Source organism: Solanum stenotomum, chromosome 1 (genome assembly GCF_019186545.1).
Source record: "Solanum stenotomum isolate F172 chromosome 1, ASM1918654v1, whole genome shotgun sequence".
Taxonomy (NCBI): Eukaryota; Viridiplantae; Streptophyta; class Magnoliopsida; order Solanales; family Solanaceae; genus Solanum; species Solanum stenotomum.
In genome coordinates this window covers 96,117,360-96,136,238 of record NC_064282.1, presented here as the reverse complement: position 1 = coordinate 96,136,238, position 18,879 = coordinate 96,117,360, and the positions used below count along the sequence as shown (strand labels likewise).

The 18,879-nt window shown below is 35.7% G+C and overlaps 3 pseudogenes; all 3 read left to right on the top strand.

Moving 5' to 3' along the window:
- Positions 1-3,090: 3,090 nt before the first annotated feature.
- LOC125866414 (cysteine-rich receptor-like protein kinase 2) lies at positions 3,091-5,797 on the top strand (annotated as a pseudogene).
- Positions 5,798-7,177: 1,380 nt separating this feature from the next.
- Positions 7,178-10,322, top strand: LOC125866382 (cysteine-rich receptor-like protein kinase 2; annotated as a pseudogene).
- Positions 10,323-12,653: 2,331 nt separating this feature from the next.
- LOC125866427 (cysteine-rich receptor-like protein kinase 2) overlaps positions 12,654-18,879 on the top strand; it is a 15,411-nt pseudogene continuing 9,185 nt past the window's right edge.

Genomic DNA, 18,879 nt, shown 5'->3' with positions numbered 1-18,879 from the left:
CGTAGAAACTTCATACTTTTAGTTGTTACGATCAATTCAATTGAAATATATTAATTTGAAAAAATATAAATCAATTATTTTTTCATAATATTAGTTACAGAAAACATGTTTATTAATTAATATATTTTCAAAAAAGAATATATATCTTAAATATTTAATTTAATGTCATTTATAAAGTTTCTTATTTGTCTAGTATAAATTTTAAATAATTATTTTTATTTTTAAAATTTATTATAATTTTATGATTGTGTGCAACCAAACAGAACATATGTAATTACACTGTGGCATCCAAACATGACATGGGTAATTACAGTGTAATTACACTGTGGCAACCAAACATGCTGGTGTAATTACTAGACAGTGTAATTACTAGGCTGGTAATTACTACCCTAGTAATTACACCAATTCCAATTACCAAGTGGCTTTCCAAACAGACCCTAAAAGTATGTTTGACCAACTTTTAATTCAATCCAAACATGCTCTTACGTCCTTTATTTTATGTATTTTAATTTTTATTGGGCATAAAATTTAATAATGCAACATTATTTCTTACAAAATATAGTAATCATAATTTAAATATTTGTATAATGTGCTAAAACATCTCTTGAACCGGTGGTTTAACGCCCAAAGACTGATAGTTAATTAATTTCAGGGATCCTTAATCTAATACTATATCAATAAGATATTTTTAAAAAATTATATAGTGGTTTGTTTTAGTGTGATGATACTGTATGACACGGTTTATAAGTTTTAAATTATATATAAAACTTATGCGTTTTCCCTATAAATTTTAACAGGGCGAATATTTTTCTTTCTTCTCCTTTGGCAGTGAATGTACGGTAGAAAAAGACCCTTGTAGACTTCCAAGTCTTTATTTTGAAAAATTCAAACAAATAATCCTTCCAACAAATTCTTCCACAATTTTTCCTCTTGTTCACACACAAAAAAAATAAAATAAATTATGGTACAGTAATAAATATTTTTTATTTTTAATCAGATATTTTGAATTTAAACTAGCATCATTTTTGTCAGAGAATATTTTCTTTACCCTCAATATAAAGCTTTTCGGCATGATTTCAAATTAATCCACTCCGATATAAATATAGATATGGGACACCAGCTTGTTTCCTTTCCACAATATAAAAATTTTCAGCATGCATTCAAATTTAACCCACTCTAATATAGATATCAAATAACTTCGCCTCGAAAAAAAAAGTTGGAAGTAGAAAAACTTCCCTCACAAAATGATCCACTAATCAATACTACATTCGTCCACTTTTAATTGTCATAATTTCTTTTTTTAGAATTAAATTATAAAAACTTTGACTAATATTTTACAATATATTTTCTCATCACATTGATAGGCAAGTTTTAAAATATCTAAATTTTTTGTTCAAAATATGCAATTAGTTTAATTTAATTTAACTTTGAAAATAAGCTGACTTTCAAAAGCGGACAGATATAAGTGGACGAAGTGAGTATAAATTGCCCTTCATTTTTTCCTGTTTTCTCTGTTTCTACAACTTCTACAGCAGCTGATCAGTTTGCACCGGCGACGGCGATATCTCTCTTTTCCGACTCAAAATCCGGGGAATTCAAGCCGTTCAGTGCTCTCACTGAGATTCAATGATTGTGGCTGGCGGTAAAAGATCATTAGTACTTTTTTTTTTAACCCAACATAACCCGTAGTCACTACAACCTCTGTCTTCGGGTGAGCATTTTATGGTGAGCACTGGTAAACTCTCACTGTAATAGCCTGCAAACCACACAGAAAATTTAAACCGCACTAAGCAAGTCCTATGCAACAGACTCTGACTCAGAAGACATTGAGGGGCGATCGATCCGGATCATTCGTGTGGATAACCACCCTCCAAACCAACTAAGTGGACAGATCCTTCGTACTCAGTAAATAATAAGTAAGAGGTATGCAGTTCGAGCTTTAGAAATGAAGTTCTTTTGATAGTAATCTCTTTAATTTGTGCTGAATTTGTGCGGGTTGAATCAATGAATGGGTTATTGTTTGGGCTAAACAATGGGTCATAGCTCAATTCGTCTTACTTGACCCATTACTTGTACAAATTTCAAACTCATATTCTATGGTGTTTTATATATATATATATATATATAAGAATAGCATTTGATATCTGGTATTGTTTTGTTTTTGTAGTGAATAAGATTTGATAATTGCTTAATCTTCATGTTGTGAATTGTGCTATGTTTAATTTTTTTTCTTATTTTCTTTTAGTGCAACTTTCAAGATAGATGAGATTTAGTTACTTCTTTAGCCTGAAATGGGCGGGCCAATAATCAGTCCAAACTTCAGGAGGTTTGGCGGGTTATGATTTCATGGGATAATTCTGTCATCCTTAGTGATGGCGGGTAGTAGCTAGTGATGGTGGTGGATGGTGGGGTGGTTAACAATGGCAATTGATGGTGGTGGCTACCGATAATTGTGATGGATGGTAATAATAGTTAATAGGGGTGGTGACTAATAGCAGTGATTGGTGATGGTGGCGATTGCCCATAAAGATTGGTGGTTATTATGGTAATGCTAGTTGGTGGTGATGGTTGTAAATGATGGCTGATGGTGGATGATGACTAACTGCAGTGATTGAGGGAATGGTAGTTGTGGATGAGGATGGTGATTGTGGAGTTGTGATAATTGATATGGCTGGACAACAACGATTAGCAGTTGTCCCACCCTTTGTTAAAAAATATTTTTCAAGATTAAAAGGGTTTTCAACCTTGAAAGTGACAAAATTGTGTTTCTAAAACAAGTCCAACTCCAAATGACTGATCATCAACAGGAATTTCGGTTAAGAAATTTTGTTTACCGAGGGGAAGGTGATGGGCACCCTCAAGTATCATGGTTCTGGCATGGTCGCTTTACATACTCGTATTGGCTAAAAATAGAAAAGCAACTAAACAAACTCACAGACACACAAGTGTGCGCTTGTGTTTTAAAACAATGTCCGAACTATTTTCTTTTGTTTTTCTATATATACTCATAACCTAACTAGTTTCTTCTCTAATAGTACTTCAATTAGTCCTCTCACATTGTTTCTATGTTGTACAGCTCATTTGGCAAAAATGGATAGAGCAACCCCTTCAATGTTGTGTAGTCACTTTGTTATTGCGTTGATCATACTTCTACCAGATACATCAGTGGCTGAACCAAGATCCCAGATAATCCAGCTCATATGTGGAAATGGAACGATAGTTGCCGCTCCAAATTTTGCTGCTACAATGGAAATTGTAAGTGAACAAATTAGAAGTAGGGGATATGGAGTAGCAGCTACTGGCACTGGACCAGATACTAGCTATGGACTTGCCCAATGCTATGGTGATCTTTCATTACTCGACTGTGCCTTGTGCTACTCTGAAGCGCGAACCGTTATTCCCGGGTGCTTCCCCAGTAACGAGGGCCGAATTTATCTTGATGGCTGCTTTATCCGAGCATCCAATTACAATTACAATTTCTATGACCAGTATTTAGGTCCAGAAGACAGGCATGTATGCGGAAACAGGACGACAAAGGGTTCATTGTTCCAACAGAATGCTAGGCGAGCCGTTCAGCAAGCAGTTGCAAATGCACCGAGTAATAATGGTTACGCGCGTGCTCAAGTGTCTTCCATTATGACAGCTTATGTTCTCGCTGATTGCTGGAAGACGCTAAGTGCAAACTCCTGCGCAGTGTGTTTGCAATATGCGTCTGCATCCATGTTGGGATGCTTGCCATGGTCAGAAGGTAGAGCCCTTTTCACTGGATGTTTCATGAGGTATTCCGATACCAATTTTCTCAATGCTATTACTACCAATGGAGGCTCGTCATCAAGGGGTACTTTTTGCTCTTTTTTCATCCTGGTTTACGTGTTATTTATCAACTAAACACGTAAATTTTACTTGCAAATCACCATATTGCAGGAAAAGTTGTGATTACTATCATTGTTGTTAGTGCCGTTGTCGTTTTGGGAGTAGGTGCTTTCATTGGTATTGGTGTCTGGAAGAATAAACTAATCCAGAAGAAGAGAAAAGGTAAATACTTTTGTGCTAAAAATTAGTTATGTAAGTCATTACGACGATATCAATGTACATATATTGTATCTTTATTCTAAAACTTAGGAAAAAAAAAAATTGAAATTGTTAGGTGCAAATGATGCCAAGAAATTAGTGAAGATACTTCATGACAAGTGCTTGAACTTCAAGTATTCGACACTTAACAAAGCCACAGGGTCATTTGATGAGGTCAACAAGCTCGGGCAAGGTGGATTTGGCACGGTTTATAAGGTATGTAATAGCTGAATGTAGTGCAATTCAATGCAATAGTTGAAGTGTTAGCAATTAAACCGAGTCTGAGGTGCGATTTGTTGCAGGGTGTTTTGGCAGATGGGAGAGAGCTCGCCGTCAAAAGGCTGTTCTTCAACAACAAACACAGAGTTGCAGATTTTTATAACGAGGTTAACATAGCCAGCAGCATTGAGCACAAAAATTTGATAAGGTTATTGGGATGCAGCTGCTCAGGACCGGAAAGCCTTCTTGTATACGAGTTCCTCCCAAACCAGAGCCTGGATTGCTTCATATTTGGTAAGTAAGGGTCGGCTATATGAATCATCACTATTCTATTTATCCTAAACTCATGTCATCATCACACAAACTAAAAATGGAAGTGAAAATAAGTAACCGCCATCGCGTTAAGACTAAATGCTGTGTTTTCACATAACAACGCCAGAATGATTTTGTTGCGTATCTTGATTCTAACTTTAAAATTTGACAGACCCTATCAAAGGTAAAGCTCTAAAATGGGAGAAAAGATTTGAGATAATTATAGGTACAGCAGAAGGATTAGTATACCTTCATGAGAACACAAAGACACGAATAATTCACAGAGACATAAAGGCAAGCAACATCCTGTTGGACTCGAGGCTCCGTGCAAAGATTGCTGATTTTGGGTTGGCCAGGTCATTCCAAGAAGACAAGAGTCATATAAGCACTGTCCTTGCTGGCACATTGTCAGTATTTCTTCGTCTCGTCTTCTATTTTTTCGCGTAAAAGTACACAAAAAATGCAAAGACTAATATGGCCCAATAATGCAGGGGATATATGGCTCCAGAATACTTAGCACATGGTCAATTAACAGAAAAGGCAGATGTTTACAGCTTTGGAGTTCTTCTACTAGAGATTGTTACTGGAAGACAAAATAACATGAGAAAAAACGACGAAGATACAGTCAGCTTAGTTTCCGATGTAATTTCTGATCAATAATTTCTCTCTTGAAACAAATTTTAAATCTAGGAAAACATTTCTGTTCATTGATCTTAACTTTATTGGATGAAATTCACAGGTGTGGGAGCACTTTGAACGCGGGATAGTGGAGGAGCTGTTCGATCCGAATCTCATGTTGCATAACTGCCATACAATCAATGTACAAAATGAGGTAGCGAGAGTGTTACATGTTGGACTTTTGTGCACTCAAGAGATCCCAACGTTACGTCCATTCATGTCTAAGGCATTAAAAATGCTCGTCAAGAAAGACGAAGAGTTGCCTCCTCCTACTAATCCGCCATTCGTGGATGAGAAAACCATGTAGCTTCATGACCCTTGGGAGGAGTACTCACTTAAACAAGGCAATTCTTCTTCAATTGCCAACTTATCTCACAGTACTTTTTACCCCAAATGATGATATCTTAGTGCCCTGAAATTGAAGCATAGATTATAGGCATATTCATAGATAGACACTTTGAATTGGCCTCAATAGCAACTAAACATTCCAACTTTGAGTATGCACATCTAGACACCTCAACTCTGAAATGACCGGAGAGGGGGGGGGGGGTTTGAATTGATTTTATTTTTTGTATTTTTATACTGTTTGGGATTCAGTGTTGATCTTAGTCTAGTCCCCTTGGGATGCAAGGGTGTTCTATGTAAGTTCTTGAAGTTTGTATTGTACAAGATATGTGAAGTGTAATTTCTAAGTCTATAATCAAACACTTAAATTTGTATAAAGTTGAATAAATAGATACACGTAGGACATAAATTTTCATGTAGGATGCCATGTAGGATGTGTGTGTATTTGTTCAATTGTATATAGATTTAAGTACCTACTTATGCACACCAAAAGTCGGAGAACATAAATATGAAATGACGCCAAGTTAAAGGGCATATTTATGTATAATGCCTTTTCCCTCTCTTCTCTCTTTTGATTACACAATAAATCAAACAGAAATTATAATGCTTGTTAAGATCACAAATTTTAAAAATATTTTTCATTCTTAAACCCGTATCAAATCAAACGGTGTCACATAAATTTAAACAGGAATGTATCTTCTGTCTTCTCCTCTTTTTTTTGGTTTAGGCAGTAATGGGAAATTTCATATATAAATCCAATAATCAAATAGGCAGTTACTGTTACTCTTTGAAAAATTCAAACAAATGATCTTTTCCACAAATTATTTCCTCTTGTTGACTTCTCTCTTATAAAAAAAAAAACAAAAAAAATTGTGGTGGAGTAGTAACTACTTCATCTATAATCAGAAGGTTCGAGTTCGAGCCTTCTTAGGTATATAATTGTCTTTGTTAGAAAACGTATTACCCCTAATGAGGAACTACTTCCCGATACGAATTCAAATTTAATTTGGCTTCAATATGAATACCGGACACTGGACTGAAAAGAAGACTTCTATTACAAAATCATTCTTACCATTTCCAGTTTGACCCATTAATTAAAAAATTCCATTTTTCTCTTTTTTTCCATCATTTTCTTCCCACTATCTATCTGCCTCATCTCTTCTGTTGACCTCTCTCACAAAAAAATCAATAAAAAGTCGTGGTGGAGTGGTAAGTATACTCTTTCATCTATAATCAGAAGTTCGAGTTCGAGTGTAGTTAGGTACAAAGTTGTCTTTATCTTTGACAGCAGCTGACAGTTTGCACTGGTGATCTCTTTTTCCAACTCGAAATCCGGAAAATGTGAGTTTTCTGTTCTTTCTGTTTTTATTAAGATGCTATGATTATGTCTTAGTATTAGCATAGAACAGTTATCCAAATTGTTTTCGCGATATTAGTTGTGGTTTCCAATGGGGGGGTGGGGGGGGATAGTAGCTAGTGATGGTGGTGGTTAATAAAATCGGTTGATGGTAGTAGCGGTGGCTACTGATAATTGTGGTGGAGGATAGTAATAGCTAATAGGAGTGGTGACTAATAGTGATTGATGATATATAACGGTGGTAGGTATATGCTGGTGATTGTTCGTAATGATTGATGGTTATTGTGAATGATGGCTAACTGTAGTTATGGCCAAGCTAAGGGATTCAAGAGTTTTTCATCAAGTCGCTACTTTGGAAGCTTGCTCAGAATAAGTTTTGTAGGAACTAGTTATGTCTTTTACGACATAACTTTTGTCTTGTGGGTTCTGAACTGAACTTATGCCGAGTGAAAATTGATTATTATTTCAATGTCAATGATATTTTTCTCATTCTATGTTATACAGCTCATCTGGAGAAATGGAGAGAGCAAGCCCTTCAATTTTGTGTAGTCTCTTTGTTATTGTGTTGATTCTACTTCTATCAGATACATCAGTGGCTGAATCAATATCTCAGATAGTCCAGATCATATGTGGAAATGAAACGGGGGCTTCCGTCACAAATTAGATGGATACAACTAAAAACATAAGTCAACAAATGAGAACTAGAGGATATGGAGTAGCAGTTACCGGTACTGGGCTAGATACTAACTATGCACTTGCCCAATGCTATAGTAATCTTTCTTTAGTCGACTGCGTCTTATGCTTCTCTGAAGCGGAAACTCTCCTGCCCCAATGCTACCCTTATAACGGATGGAGAATTTATCTTGATGGTTGCTTTTTTCGAGTGGATAATTACATGTTCTATGACCAGTATTTAGGTCCAGAGGACAGGCATGTATGCGGAAACAGGACGATAAAGGGTACATTGTTCCAACAGAATGCTAGGCGAGTGCAGCAAGCAGTTGCAAATGCACCGAGTAATGATGGTTATGCATGTGCCGAAGTGTCAGTACCCGGTCCTTCCAACGAGACAGCTTATGTTCTCGCTGATTGTTGGAAGACACTAAGCGCGAATTCCTGTGCAGCGTGTTTGCAAAATGCATCTGCATCTATGTTGGGATGCTTACCTTGGTCAGAAGGTAGAGCCCTTTACACTGGATGCTTCATGAGGTATTCTGATACAAATTTTCTCAATGATACTTCTACTAGTGGAGGTTCGTCATCAAGGGGTACGTTTTGCTCTTTTTTCGTCCTGGTTTACCGGTTATTTATGAACTAATTTTTACTTTCAAATCACCATAATGCAGGAAAAGTTGTAGTCATTGTCATAGTTGTTGTAATTAGTTCCATTGTCGTTTTGGGAGCAGCTGCTTTCGTTGGTTTTGGTGTTTGAGAGAACAAACAAATCCAGAAGAAGAGAAAAGGTAAATACTTTTGTGCCAAAAATATCAATGATGTACATATTGCTGAGTATATATCTTGTGATTTGCACACAACTGTACCGAGACAACTTTCAAGAATTAACTTGAGGCGTTGTGGCCTACTCATGCTTTTCCTCGGAAATTTGAACTTGTTAAGTGCAAATGATCCTTCATCCAAACAGCTTAAACTTCAAGTATTCGACACTTGACAAAGCCACGGGGTCATTTGATGAGGCCAACAAGCTCGGGCAAGGTGGATTTGGAAAAGTTTATAAGGTATGTAATGGCTGCATGTTATCAGCAAAGCAATTAAACAGAGTTTGAGACACAATTTGTTGCAGGGTGTTTTGGCAGACGGAAGAGAGATCGCCGTCAAAAGGCTGTTCTTCAACAACAAACACAGAGCTGCAGATTTTTATAACGAGGTTAACATAATCAGTAGTGTCCAGCACAAAAATTTGACAAGGTTATTGGGATGCAGCTGCTCAGGACCGGAAAGCCTTCTTGTATATGAGTTACTCCCTAACCAGAGTCTTGATCGCTTCATATTTGGTAAGTAACCCGACATTGCAACAACAATTACTATACCTCAGTCCCAAACAAGTTAGGGGTCGGCCTTATGAATCCTCGCTATTCTATTTATGTTAAACTCATGTCATCATTACTCCAACTAAAAATAAAAGTGAAAATAAGTTAAACTTGCGTAACCGACTTTGCATTAAGACTAAGTGGAATGACTTTGTCATGTATATTGATTCTAGCCTTTTTGACAGACCCTATCAAAGGTAAAGCTCTAAATTGGGAGAAAAGATTTGAGATAATTATAGGGACAGCAGAAGGAATGGCATACCTACACGAGAACACAAATACACGAATAATTCACAGAGCCATTAAGGCAAGCAACATCCTGTTGGACTCAAGGCTCTGTGCAAAGATTGCTGATTTTGGGCTGGCAAGGTCATTTCAAGCAGACAAGAGTCACATAAGCACTGCCATTGCTGGCACATTGTTAGTATTTCTTCATCTCATCTTCTAATTTTTCGCGTAAAAGTACACAAAAAATGGATGATTTACCATTTTTATGCAGAGGATATATGGCTCCAGAATACTTAGCGCACGGTCAGCTAACAGAAAAGGCAGACGTCTACAGCTTTGGAGTTCTTCTACTGGAGATTGTTACTGGAAGTCAAAATAACAAGAGAAAAAACGCCGAATATACAGTCAGCTTAGTTTCCAATGTAATTTCTGATCAATCACTTCTCTCTTGAACCAAATTTTTAATCTTGAACCAACATTTACGTTCATTGATCTTAACTTTATGGATGAAATTAACAGGCGTGGGAGCACTTTCAACGCGGGATAGTAGAGGAACTCTTTGATCCCAATCTCATGTTGCATAACTACCATACAATCAATGTGAAAAATGAGGTTGCAAGAGTGTTGCATGTGGGACTTTTGTGCACTCAAGAGATCCCAACGTTACGTCCATCCATGTCTAAGGCATTACAGATGTTTGTCAAGAAAGACGAAGAGTTGCCTCCTCCAACTAAGCCGCCATTCGTGGATGAGAAAACCATGGAACTTCATGACCCTTGGGAGATGTACTCGCTTAAACAAGGCGATTCTGCTACGACTGCCCACTTATCTCACAGTTCATTTTACCCCAGATGATGATATACCAATGCCCTGAAACTGAATTATAAATTATAGGCATGATATAAGATAGACTCTTTAAATTGGCCTCAACTGGCAACTAAACAGCTGTGAGTTGGGAATCTAATGTGGATCTGAGGCCTCATTTGTTTTCATTAAGATTTAGACGTTTGAATCTGAATGCACATTTGAATGATTAAGATTGTTTGTGTTGGAAAATATTGGAAATCACGCTTGAGGCGTTATGGCACATTTGAATGATTAAGATTATATGTACAATTGTGGACTTTAATAACCTAAAATATACCTAACATTGTGACCTCATAATTTTTGTGAGAGTTTCAGCCTCGATTATTTACATCGATTTTATTTTTAAAAAATAAAAATTGCAAATGATAATGTAGCTACTCTGATTTGCTCTCATAATAACATATTTTTGAAGAAAGAAACTTGAAATCAGACAAATAGCTTACAAATAACTCATGCAAGCAGTTTCTTGAAAAGTCTTACAACTTCGTGAAAAGCTTTATAACAACGACTTTCTAAAAAAGATTGCAATCAAGCAAGCAACTTGTAAATAAATATCTTTCTAAAAAGTCGTACATCAACATCTTAGAAAGTCCTGCACTTTTTTTTCCTTGTATAAATAGAAAATTAAATCAAATTTTAATAAGAACACATGTGAAACCTTTATAGTACCATAAATGTTACATCTTTATAAAAGACAAACTTTAAAAATTTTACATCCACACATAGAATTATAACATGTCAGAGATCACAAAAATATTTATTTTCTTGTTAATTTTCGTATCAAATTAAACTTTATCATATAAATTTTAACATAAGAATATCTTTCTTTCTTCTTCTTTAGCAGTAAATGTACAGTAGAAAAAGACTCTTGTAGACTTCTAGCCTTTATTTTGAAAATTCAAACAAATAATCCTTCCACAATTTTTCCTCTTGTTCACACACCCATAAAAAAAAAATTATGGTAGAGTAATAAATATTGTTTATTTTTAATCAGATATTTTGAATTCAAGCTCTTTATTAAGTACATATGTTTTTGTCATAAAATATTCTCTTCACCTCCAATATAATGTTTTTCGGTATGAGTTCAAATTTAATCCTCTCCAATATAGCTATCGAACACCAGCTTATTTCCTTTCCCCACTATAAATTTTTTAGCATGCGTTCAAATTTAATCCACTCTAATATAGATATCGGAAACCGCCTCGAAAAAAAAAAGTTGGAAGTAAAATATTGCCTTCATTTTCCCTGTTTTCTCTGTTTCTACAACTTTGACAGCAGCTGATCAGTTTGCACCGGCGATATCTCTCCTTTCCGACTCAAAATCCGGCGAATTCAAACTGTTCAGTGCTCATAAGGACTTTGTGAGTATTCTTTCTATTTTCACTGAGATTCAATGATTGTGGCAGGCGGTAAAAAATCCTTCGTACTTACTAAGTAAGAGGTATCGAGTTCGAGTTTTAGAAATGAATTTAGCTCTTTAATTTGAGCTGAATTTGGGCAGGTTGAATCAATGAATGGGTTGTTGTCTGGGTTAAACAATGGGTCATAGCTCAATTCGTCTTACTTGACCCATTACTTGTACAAATTTCAAACTCATATTCTATGGTATTTCTATGGTGTTATATATATATAAGAATAGCATTTGATATCTGGTATTGTTTTTTTTTGTAGTGAATAAGATTTGATAACTGCTTAATCTTTATGTTATGAATTGTGCTATATATAAGGATGGTGATTGTGGAGTTGTGATAATTGATATGAGTGACAAAATTGTCCCGCCCTTTGTTAAAAAATATTTTCATATTTTTCAAGATCAAAAGGGTTATCAACATTGAAAGTGACAAAATTGTGTTTCTAAAACAAGTCCAACTCCAAATGACTTATCATCAATAGAGATTTCGGTTAAGAAATTTGGTTGACTGAGGGGAAGGTGTTGGGCACCCTCAAGTATCATGGTTCTGGCATGGAAAAAAACATTAATTTCTTTCTCTTTATGGATAACCAATTCATTTCCAAATATAGTTGGGAGACTTTACCCAAGAAATGGGCCAAAAAAATGGAAAGATTGGAACATGGGAATAGATCTGATACCAATACAGACTACCTATTTCAATTGTTGTGCTTTATGAACCTATACAAGGGTTCAAGTTTTGATCGATATTTGCGGAGTTGATTATCCCTCTCGAAAACAAAGATTTGAAGTGGTCTATAATTTACTGAGTATTCGGTATAACTCACTCATTCATGTACAAACCAGTGCAAACGAAGTAACACGAATATCTCCGATAGTCAGTCTATTTCCATCAGCCGGCCGGTGGGAGCGAGAAGTTTGGGACATGTTTGGTGTTTCTTCACTTTACTGACTCGTATTGGCTTAAAATAAAAACTCAACGAAACAAACTCACACACACCCAAGTGTGCCACAAACAAGGTGTTCTAAAACAATGTCCGAACTATTACAGTCCAAAACAAACTATTTTCTTATGTTTCTTCTCTAATAGTAGTTCAATTAGTCCTCTTACATTGTTTCTGTGTTGTACAGCTCATTTGGCAAAAATGGAAAGAGCAACCCCTTCAAGTTTATTTAGTCACTTTGTTATTGTGTTGATCCTACTTCTACCAGATACTTCAGTGGCTGAACCAAGATCCCAGATAGTCCAGCTCATATGTGGAAACGAAACAACAGGACCGTCTCAAATTTTGTTAATGGAATGGAAACTATAAGTGAACAACTGAGAACTAGAGGAAATGGAGTAGCGGCTACAGGCACTGGACCAAATGCTAGCTATGGACTTGGCCAATGCTATGGTGATCTTTCATTACCGGACTGTGTCTTATGCTTCTCTGAAGCGCGAACCTTTTTCCCAAGTGCTTCCCTAGTGGCAAATCACGAATTTATCTTGATGGCTGCTTTATGCGAGCGGACAATTACAATTTCTATGACCAGTATTTTGGTCCAGAGGATAGGCATGTATGCAGAAACAGGACGACAAAGGGTTCATTCTTCCAGCAAAATGCAAGGCGGCCCATTCAGCAAGCAGTTGCAAATGCACCGAGTAACAATGGTTACGCGTGTGCTCAAGTGTCAGTGCCCAGGTCTTCCACCATGACAGCTTATGTTCTTGCTGATTGCTGGAAAACGCTAAGTGCAAACTCCTGCGCAGCGTGTTTGCAAAATGCATCTGCATCCATGTTGGGATGCTTGCCTTGGTCAGAAGGTAGAGCCCTTTACACTGGATGTTTCATGAGGTATTCTGATACAAATTTTCTCAATGCTATTTCTACCAGTGGAGGCTCGTCATCCAGGGGTACGTTTTTCTCTCTTTTCGTCCTGGTTTACCGGTTATTATAAACTAATTTTTACTTTCAAATCACCATATTGCAGGAAAAGTTGTAGTCATTGTCGTTGTTGTTGTTAGTTCCGTTGTCGTTTTGGGAGTATCTGCTTTCATTGGTTTTGGTGTCTGGAAGAACAAACAAATTCAGAAGAAGAGAAAATGTAAATACTTTTGTGCCAAAAATTAGTTATAAAAGTCATTAAGATATCAATATATTGCTGAGTATATATCTTGCGATTTGCACACAACTGTACCGAAGACAACTTTCAAGAATTAGCTTGAGGCGTTATGACCTACTCGTGCTTTTCCTGGGAAATTTGAACTTGTTAGGTGCAAATGATGTTGAGAAATTAGTGAAGATCCTTATTCAAAACAAGTTGAACTTCAAGTATTCGACACTTTGACAAAGCCACGGGTTCATTTGATGAGGCCAACAAGCTCGGGCAAGGTGGATTTGGCACGGTTTATAAGGTATATAATGGCTGAATGTAGTGTGATTATCTTAACAGCAATGCAATACCAGAAGTGCTGGCTATTTAACAGAGTCTGAGGTGCATTTTGTTGCAGGGTGTTTTGGCTGACGGGAGAGAGATCGCTGTCACAAGGCTGTTCTTCAACAACAAACACAGAGCTGCAGATTTTTATAACGAGGTTAACATAATCAGTAGCGTCCAGCACAAAAACTTGACAAGGTTATTGGGAACGGAAAACCTTCTTGTATACGAGTTACTCCCTAACAAGAGTCTTGATCGCTTCATATTTGGTAAGTAACCAGACTTTGCAACAACAACTACGCCTTAGTCCCACACAAGTTAGGGTCAGCTATATAAACCCTCACTGTGTTATTTAAGCTAAACTCATGTCATCATTGCACCAACTAAAAAGAAAAGTACAAATAAGGTAACCGACTTTCATTAAGACTAAGTGGTGTGTTTTCACATAAGCACGCCCGAATGATTTTGTCACATATATTGATTCTAACCTTCAAATTTGGCAGACCCTATCAAAGGTAAAACTCTGAATTGGAAGAAAAGATTTGAGATAATTATAGGGACAGCAAAAGGATTGGTATACCTACATGAGTACACAAAGACACGAATAATTCACAGAGACATAAAAGCAAGCAACATCCTCTTGGACTCGAGGCTCCGTGCAAAGATTGCTGATTTTGGGTTGGCCAGGTCATTCCAAGAAGACAAGAGTCACATAAGCACTGCCATTGCTGGCACATTGTTAGTATTTCTTCGTCTCATCTTCTAATTTTTCGGGTAAAAAGTACACAAAAATGCAAAGACTAATATTGTCCAATAATGGATGATTTACCCTTTCTTTGCAGAGGATATATGGCTCCAGAATACTTAGCACGCGGTCAGCTAACAGAAAAAGCAGACGTTTACAGCTTTGGAGTTCTTCTACTAGAGATTGTTACTGGAAGACAAAACAACAAGAGAAATAACTCTGAATATACAGTCAGCTTCGTTTCCGATGTAATTTCTGATCAATCACTTCTCTCTTGAACCAAAATTTCAATCTTGAAACATTTTTGTTCATTGATCTCGACTTTATTGGATGAAATTAACAGGTGGGGGAGCACTATAAACGCGGGATAGCGGAGGAACTCTTCGATCCGAATCTCATGTTGAATAACTACCATACAATCAATGTAAGAAATGAGGTTGCGAGAATGTTACATGTGGGACTTTTGTGCACTCAAGAAATCCCAACGTTACGACCATCTATGTCTAAGGCATTACAAATGTTCATCAAGAAAGATGAAGAGTTGCCTCCTCCTACTAAGCCTCCATTCGTGGCAGAGAAAATCATGGAAACTCACAACCCTTGGGAGAAGTACTCGATAAAACAAGGCGCTTCTGCTACGATTGCCAACTTATCTCACAGTTCATTTTACCCCAGATGATGATATCNATTAAGAAATACTAGCTTATTTATTAAAATTAAAAGAAAACATATATTTTTTGTAGTTTTTCAATCTTTTAAAATAAACTTACTAAAATACGATGAAAAATAAAATATTTAATTTATATATAAAAGCAATATTTATGTACTAAAAATGGTGTGATACCTTAAATTCGGTCAAAAATTACGTGTCTACAATAATCTTTGTAAGATATTAATTTTCTCCGGTCCCGACTTGGGACAATGAAAAAAATCACTCATTTTGATAAGATAATGAGATAATATATTTTTAGAAGGCCCCTATATAAATATATGGTCTCATTAATATTATAAATCAATAATTCTTTAAAAGTACAAATATATCTAAGAAAATTTAGTGAAATATGATTCTATATTTAAATCTAGTTGAAGCTCATCTCTAACTTTTCTTATTGCATTCAAAAGTTTCAGTGTTGTCTTTTCTAATTGCACCACAAAATTGTGAAGAGTTCTAGATACAAGTGTTTCCTTACGCGTAACTGGTTCCAAAGGTATTGTAGCATCTTCAACTATAACATCAACATTGTTTTTCCAATGATATCCACAATTTGTTCTAAACTTTAGACCTGTGAACATGTATCATTTCACTCATCCAATGGATTATCAACATTCATTTTATTGCGGTAACTGAGATCATTAATCATGACCTCAAGTTCATGAATGACGTTTTCACAAGTGGGTTCTTTCAAATTCTTTGAGATTCAATTCCTGAATAATTTTTTCGATGTCGAAACACTCTTTAAATTAATTTATCGATTTAATAATACATCTACAAAATAATAATATTTCATGATCCCGCCTATATTAATTTAGAGAGGTTTTACTATATATATATATTTTATTTAGAGAAAACTTAAAAATTATATGTCCAAATATATTATCAAAATTAACAAGTTCGAATGACAAAAAACAAAAAATATCACATAAATAAGAATAGGGAGAGTATTAAATAAGGTATTTGACCTCTCAAAGATACCATATTGCACCTCACAACCTTTCCTCTTTTGCAAGATTAGTTATATTATTACTTTAGTGATCCTTACACGGTGCAAATTTAAATTAGTTAAATTTGCGAATTTCGAATATCATATAAAATATACCAAGCATTGAGACCTCATAATTTTTGTGAGAGTTTTATAGGCTTGGTTATTTATATCAACTTTATTTTATTTTTTAAAATTGCAAATATAATATATGTAGCTACTCTGATTTTCTCTCATACGACCCGTTTTTTGAAAAGCTTTGTAACAACTTTCTAAAAAGATTTACTAAATAAATTTAAAAATTTTTACAGCTTCCTAAAAAGCCTTGCTCTTTTTTACCTTTTATAAATAGAAAGTTAGATATTTTTTAGTAAGGACCCATGAGAAACCTTTATAGTACGACAAATATTAGTATATCTTTTTTAAAGACAAACTTCAAAAAATGTACATCCATACAAAGAATTATAACATATCAAAGATCACAAAAATATTATTTTCTTGTTAATTTTGGTATCAAATCAAACTTTGTCACGTAATTTAGAACTAAAGAATATCTTTTTTCTTCTCCTTTGGGCTTTGGGACGTGCAAGTAAAGTAGAAAAGGACCCTTGTTGACCTCCAAGTCTTTATTTTGAAAAAATCAAAGAAATAATCCTTCCATGAAATTCTTCCACAATTCTTTTCTCTTGTTCACATACACAAAAAAAAAAAGTTATGGCAAAGTAATAAATATTTTTTTATTGTTAATGAGAAATTTTGAGTTCGAACTCTTTATTTATTAAGTACACGTCTTTGTTAGTAAATATTTTCTTCACCCTAATATAATTTGTTTTCAGTATGAATTCAAATTTAATCTACTCCAATATAAATATCGAACACTAACTTAAAAATCATTTAAATTTAATCCACCTCAATATAAATATCGGATACCTGAACTCGAAAAATCAAAAAAAGTTGGAAGTTAAAAAAAAAAGAGACTTCCCTCACAAAATGACCCATTTTAATGAATATAAAATTTCCACTTTCATTTTTCCCTTTTTCTCTGTTTCTACGACTTTGGCAGCACTGATCAGTTTGCACAGCAGCTGATCAGTTTGCACCGGCGATCTCTTTTTCCGGCGAATTCAGACCGTTCAGAGTTCAGAAGGACGTTGTGAGTATTCTTTTCTTCTTTCTATTTTCACTGAGATTCAACGGTTGTGGGAGGCGGTAAGTAATCCTTCGAGGTATCGAGTTTGAGCTTTAGAAATGAAGTTCTTTTGATAGTAAGCTCTTTAATTTGAGCTGAATTTGGGTTGAATCAATAAATGGGTTGTTGTGATGGGCTAAACAATGGGATAGATAAGATTTAGTTGCTCCCTTGGGCTGAAATGGGCGGATTATGATTTCATGGGCTAATTTTGTCATCCCTAGTGGTGATGGTGGGTAGTAGCTAGTGATGGTGGTTACCGATAATTGTGATGGATGGTAATAATAGTTAATAGGGGTGGTGACTAATAGCGGTGATTGGTGATGGTGGCGATTGCCCATAATGATTGGTGGTTATTATGGTAATGCTAGTTGGTGGTGATGGTTGTAAATGATGGCTGATGGTGGATGATGACTAACTGCAGTGATTGAGGGAATAGTAGTTGTGGATGAGGATGGTGATTGTGGAGTTGTGATAATTGATATGGCTGGACAACAACGATTAGCAGTTGTCCCACCCTTTGTTAAAAAATATTTTTCATATTTTTCAAGATCAAAAGGGTTTTCAACCTTGAAAGTGACAAAATTGTGTTTCTAAAACAAGTCCAACTCCAAATGACTCATCATCAACAGGGATTTCGGTTAAGAAATTTTATTTACCGAGGGGAAGGTGATGGGCACCCTCAAGTATCATGGTTCTAGCATGGTCGCTTTACTTACTCGTATTGGCTTAAAATAGAAACACAACTAAACAAACTCACAGACACACAAGTGTGCGCTTGTGTTTTAAAACAATGTCCTAACTATTACAGTCCAAAATGAACTATTTTCTTTTGTTCTTCTATATATACTCATAACAAAACTAGCTTCTTCTCTAATAGTACTTCAATTAGTCCTCTCACATTGTTTCTATGTTGTACAGCTCAGTTGGCAAAAATGGAAAGAGCAACCTCTTCAATGTTGTGTAGTCACTTTGTTATTGTGTTGATCATACTTCTACCAGATACATCAGTGGCTGAACCAAGATCCCAGATAATCCAGCTCATATGTGGAAATGGAACGATAGTTGCCGCTCCAAATTTTGCTGCTACAATGGAAATTGTAAGTGAACAAATTAGAAGTAGAGGATATGGAGTAGCAGCTACTGGCACTGGACCAGATACTAGCTATGGACTTGCCCAATGCTATGGTGATCTTTCATTACTCGACTGTGCCTTGTGCTACTCTGAAGCGCGAACCGTTATTCCCGGGTGCTTCCCCAGTAACGAGGGCCGAATTTATCTTGATGG